We start from the raw sequence: 6,040 nt of genomic DNA, 5'->3' as shown, positions 1-6,040 counted from the left end.
CAGGCCTCACATTTAGGTCTTTAATCCATTTTCAATTTATTTTTGTGTTTGGTGTAAGAAAGTGGATGAGTTTCATTCTTTTGCATGTAGATGTCCAGTTTTCCCAACACCATATGTTGAAGAGACTGTCTTTTTCCCATTGGATATTCTTTCCTGCTTTGTCAAGGATTAATTAATTGACCATATAGTTGTGGGTTCATTTCTGGGTTTTTATTCTATTCTATTGATCTCTGTGTCTATTTTTGTGCCGGTACCATATTGTTTTGATCACTACAGCTTTGTAATATAACTAGAAGTCTGGAATTGTGATGCCTCTAGCTTTGCTTTTCTTTTTCAAGGTTGCTTTGGCTGTTCAGGGTGTTTGGTGGTTCCATACAAAGTTTGGGATCGTTCTAGCTCTGTGAAAAATGCTGTAGGTTTTTTGTTTTTTGTGGGTTCTTTTGCTGTTGGTAGTTTGATAGGGATTGCATTAAATGTGTAGATTGCTTTGGGTAGTATCGACATTTTAACAATATTTGTTCTTCCAATCTGTGAGCATGGAATGTTTTTCCATTTCTTTGCATCATCTTCAGTTTTTTTCTTCAGTGTTTTACAGTTTTCAGAGTACAGGTCTTTTACCTTTTTGGTTAAGTTTATTCCTAGGTATCTTATAGTTTTTGGTGCAATTGTAAATAGAATTGATTTCTTAATTTCTCTTTCTGCTGCTTTATTATTGGTATATGTATAGAAATGCAACAGATTTCTGTACATTGATTTTGTATCCTGTGACTATGCTGAATTCGTGTATCAGTTCTGGCAGTTTTTTTGGTGGAGTCTTTTGGGTTTTCTATATATAGTTTCATGTCATCTGCAAGTAGTAAAAGTTTTATTTTATTTCCTCCTTACCAATTTGGATGCCTTTTATTTCCTTTTCATTTCTTTCTTTCTTTCTTTTAGAGGGAGGCGGGGCAGGTGAAGAGGAAGAGAGAGAATCTTAAGTAGGCTGTACACCCATTTTGGACCCTGACATGGGGCTTGATCTCACAAGCTGAGATCATGACCTGCGCTGATATCAATAGCTGGTTGCTTAACCAACTGAGCCACCCTGGCACCCCACCTTTTATTTCTTTTTGTTGTCTAACTGCTGTGGCTAAGGCTTCCATGTTAAATAACAGTGGTGAGAGTGGACATCCCTGGCTTCTTCCTGAGTGTAGAGGAAAAGCTCTCAGTTTTTCCCCATTGAGAATATTAGCTTTGGGTTTTTCACAGATAGCCTTTAATATATTGAGGTACATTCCCTCTAAATCTACTTTGTTGAGGCTTTTTATCATGAATGGATGTTGTACTTTATCACATGCTTTTTCTGAGTCTATTGAAATGAGCATATGGTTCTCTCTTTTCTCTTATTAATGTGTATTATGTTGATGGATTTGCAAATATCGAACCACCCTTGCAACCCAGGAATAAATCCCACCTGATCGTGGTGAATGATTCTTTTAATGTATTGTTGGATTTGGTTTACATATTTTATTGAGAATTACTGCATCCATGATCATTAAGGTTATTGGCCAGTAGTTCTCTTTTTAAGTGGGGTCTTTGGTTTTGTCAGGGTAATGCTGGCCTCACAGAATGAATTTGGAAGTTTTCCTTCCTTTTCTATTTTTTGGAATAGTTTGAGAAGAACAGGTACTAACTCTTCTTTAAATATTTGATAGAATTCACTTGTGAAGCCCTCTGGCCCTGAACTTTTGTTTGTGGGGAGATTTTTGATTACTGATTCAATTTATTTGCTGGTTATTGGTCTGTTCAAGTTTTCTATTTCTTCCTGTTTTAGTTTTGGTAGTTTACATGTTTCTGGGAATTCATCCATTTCTTCCAGGTTGTCCAGTTTGTTGGCATATAGTTTTTCGTAATATACTCTTTTAATTGTATTTTTTTTTAAGATTTTATTTATTTATTTGACAGAGATAGAGACAGCCAGCGAGAGAGGGAACACAAGCAGGGGGAGTGGGAGAGGAAGAAGCAGGCCCATAGCGGAAGAGCCCGATGTGGGGCTCGATCCCACAACGCCGGGATCACGCCCTGAGCCGAAGGCAGACGCCCAACCGCTGTGCCACCCAGGCGCCCCCTTTTAATTGTATTTTTGTGGCATTGGTTGTTATTTCTCCAGTCTCATTTGTGATTTTATTTATTTGGGTCCTTTCTCTTTTCTTTTTGATAAGTCTGGCCAGGGGGTTATCAATTTTATTAATTCCTTCAAAGAACCTGCTCCTGGCTTTATTACTCTGTTCTATTTTTCTTTCAGTTTCAATATCACTTATTTCTGCTCTAACCTTTATTATTTCTTTCCTTCTGCTGGCTTTAGGCTTCTCTTGTTCTTTTTCTAGCTCCTTTAGGTGTAAGATTAGGTTTTTTATTTGAGACTTTTCCTTCTTGAGGTAGGCCTGTATTGCTACATACTTCCCTCTTAGGATCACTTTTGCTGTATCCCAAAGGTTTTGGACCATTGTGTTTTCATTTTCATTTGTTTCCTTGTACTTTTTAAATTTCTTCCTTGATTTCTTGGTTGATCTGTTCATTGTTCCTTGGTTGATCTGTCTATGTGTTTGCGGTCTTTCCAAATTTTTTCTTGTGGTTGACTTCTAGTTTCATAGTGCTGTGGTTGGAAAAGGTGGATGGTATGACTTCAGTCTTTTTGTATTTTTTGAGGCCTGTTTTGTGACTTAATATGTGATCTGTTCTGGAGAATGTTCCATGTGCACTTGAAAAGAATGTATTCTGCTGTTTTGCAATGGAATGTTCTGAATATGTCCATTAAATCCCTCTGGTCCACTCTGTCATTCAAAGCCATCGTTTCCTTGTTTATTTTCTGTTTAGGTGATCTATTGATGTGAGTGGGGTCTTAAAGTGCCCCACTATTATTGTGCTATTATCAGTTAGTTCCTTTATGTTAGCTATTAATTATTTTATACATTTTGGTGCTCCCATGTTGGTGCATAAATATTTACAGTTGCTATTCTTCTTGTTGGATAGTCCCCCTTATGACTATAATCCCCGTCTCTGTCTCTTTTTACAGTCTTTGAAGTCCATTTTGTCTGATACAAGTACAGTCTTTGTTTAAAGTCCATTTTGTCTGATATAAGTATTGCTATTCTGGCTTTCTTTTGACATCCATTTGCATGATAAATGTTTCTTCACTCCTTCACTTTCAATGTGCATTGTCTTTTAGTCTAAAAAGTCTCTCTCCCTCTCTCTCTCTTTTTTTTTTTTTTTAGAGAGAGAGGAAGACAGCATGTGAGTGGGGGTAGAGGGACAGAGGGAAAGAGAGAGAATCTTAAGCAGGCTCCATGCTCAGTGTGGAGCCTAACAGAGGTTCCATCTCACAACCCTTAGATCATGACCCAAGTCAAAATCTACAGTCAGACGCTTAACCAATGGAGTCTCCCAGGCTTCCCTAAAATGAGTCTCTTGTAGGCAGCATATCAATGGATCTCGGTTGCTTTCTTCCATTCTGACATGCTATATGTTTTGATTAGAGCGTTTAGTCCATTTACAAGTGATTATTTATAGCTATGTATTTATTGCCATTTTATTACTTGTTTTGTCATTTTTTTCTGGAGATTTTCTCTGATCCTTTCTTGTTTTTGTCACTTTTGGTCTCTCCTTTGCATTGAAAGAGTCCCCTTTAATATTTCTTGGAGGCCTGATTTGGTGGTCACAAATTTCTTTAGTTTTTGTTTCTCTGGGAAACTCTTTATCTCTCTTTTTATTCTGAATGATAGCTTTGTTGGTTAGAGTACTTGGCTGCAACTTTTTCCTGTTCAGCACGTTGAATATATCATACCACTCCCTTTGGCTTGCCATGTTTCTGTTGAGTACTCTCTAGCTTGCCTTATAGGTTCTCCCCCATGTAAGTTAAGGACTTCTTTTGTATTGCCGCTTTTAAGATTTTTTTTATCACTGTATTTTGCAAATTTAATTACAATATATCTTGTTGTTGGCCTGATTTTGTTGATTTTGATGGGAGTTCTCTCTGCTTCCTGGACCTGGATGTCTCTTTCCTTCCACAGATTAGGGAGGCTTTCAGCTATTATTTCTTGAAATAATTTTTCTACCTGCTTTTCTCTCTCTCTTCTCCTTTTGGGACTCTTATAATACAAATTTTATTATGTTCAATGGAATCACTGAGTTCCGTAAGTCTATTCTTGTGTTGCATAATTCTCCTTTGTCCCTTTTTTTGGGCTTCATTATTTTCCATTATTTTTTCTTCTAGGTCACTAATTTGTTCCTCTGCTTCTTCCAGCCTGCTGTTCATTGTATCAACCCTGTTTCCTTTTTTTTTTAAGGTTTTATTTATTTACTTGTCAGAGAGAGACAGCACAAGCAGGGGGAGTGGCAGGAAGAGGGAGAAGCAGGCTCCCCACTGAGCCGGAAGCCTGACACGGGACTTGATTCCAGGACCATGGGATCATGACCTGATCTGAAGGCAGATGCTTAACTGACTGAGCCACCCAAGTGTCCCCCCTTTTTTTTAACATGTGTGTGTTGTGTGTTTTTTAAAGATTTTTATTCATTTGAGAGAGAGAGAGAGAGAGAGAGAGAGAACGTGAATGGGGAGAGGGGCAGAGAGAGAGAGAATCTCAAGCAGACTCTCCACTGAGTGCAAAACCCGATGTAGGATTTATTCCATGACCCTGAGACCATGACCTGAGCTGAAATCAAGAGTTGGATGCTTAACTGACTGAGCCACCCAGGCGCTCCTTATGCCTGTTTCTAACCTTGTTTATTGCATTCTTCATCTCTGATTGATTCTTTTTTAACTCATGTCTCTGTGGTGAAGTTCTCACTGATGTTTTCTATTTTTTTCTCAAGCCCAGCGAGTGTCCTTATGACTGTTGCTTTAAATTCTCCTTCAGGCATATTACATGTATCTGTTTTGCTTAGATCTCTGGCCTTATCTTATTTTTTCATTTGGGATAAATTCCTCCATCTTGGCATTTTATCTAAGTCTCTGCATTCTTCTCTGTGTTAGAAAAGGCTGTTATATCCCCTGCTCCTGAAAGTATTGGCTTTATGAAGAAGAGGTCATGTAGTGACTGTTGCTTCAGGGAGTGTCTCTGGTGTGTGCTGTGTGCACTCTGTTGTTATGTTTTGGCTGCTCTATCCTTCGGGCTAGTCATTTGCAGAGGCTGTCCTTGCCTGCTGTGGGTAGTGTTTGGTCCCTGGACTGAATGTGGTGAGTTTTAACTAGGTGTGCTCTGATCTGCTTGTGAAATGAGAGCTGACACCACCTCCACCAGAACTGATGCCCCTTAGAGCTCTCCGGTCTTAATACATGATATGAGCAGGGTTTTGTGTTGGTCCTCTCAGGGAGGGGCCTACCATGCTGGGCCTGAGGCAAGGTTGACTGAGAGCGAATAATTTCCTTACCATGTGCCCCAGGCATTTTTTAGATGCTGTTTCCAAGCTGTCTGCCCTGGGTTATCTGCCTGCCTTCTTCCCAGGAGCAGAGCAGTACCCTCAGGGCTTTATCCCAGTCAAGCTCATTGACCTTTAAAACTCAGGCTTTAATCCCTACTGGTTGCAAGAACTCATGAAATTCAGCTCTCTCATTTTCCAAGCCAACGGCTTTGGGGAAATGTTCTTCTTGTGCATTCCTGTGTGTGCTCCTCTCTCTCTCCCTGTCTCTGTCTCTCTTTCTCTCTCTCTCCCTCTTGCCCTTCTTTGTGACCATGGCTCCCTCCCCTCTGCATTGTGATCTGATTCTTCTCTAAAACATGTCTCCGCACTTCTTACCTTCTTCAGTGTGGCCTCTTCTCTCCCTTTAGTTGTGGAGTTTGTTCTGTCAGTCTTCAGGTCGATTTCTGGGGTTTTTACAATGATTTGATAGTTATCTAGTTGTATTTGTGGGACAAGAAGAGACTTGGGTCCTCCTAATTGGCCACCATCTTGAAAATCGAATTGTTTTCTTAAGGGCATAAAAGTGCATCTAATTTATAAAATAAAGCAAAATATTTTAAAACTATCTCTCACCATCCATCTCTTGTTTCCCTACACATAC

The sequence above is a fragment of the Ailuropoda melanoleuca genome, chromosome 17, assembly GCF_002007445.2.
Source record: "Ailuropoda melanoleuca isolate Jingjing chromosome 17, ASM200744v2, whole genome shotgun sequence".
NCBI lineage: Eukaryota > Metazoa > Chordata > Mammalia > Carnivora > Ursidae > Ailuropoda > Ailuropoda melanoleuca.
The sequence above is the reverse complement of the archived record's forward strand: the minus strand, read 5'-3'. Positions refer to the sequence as shown.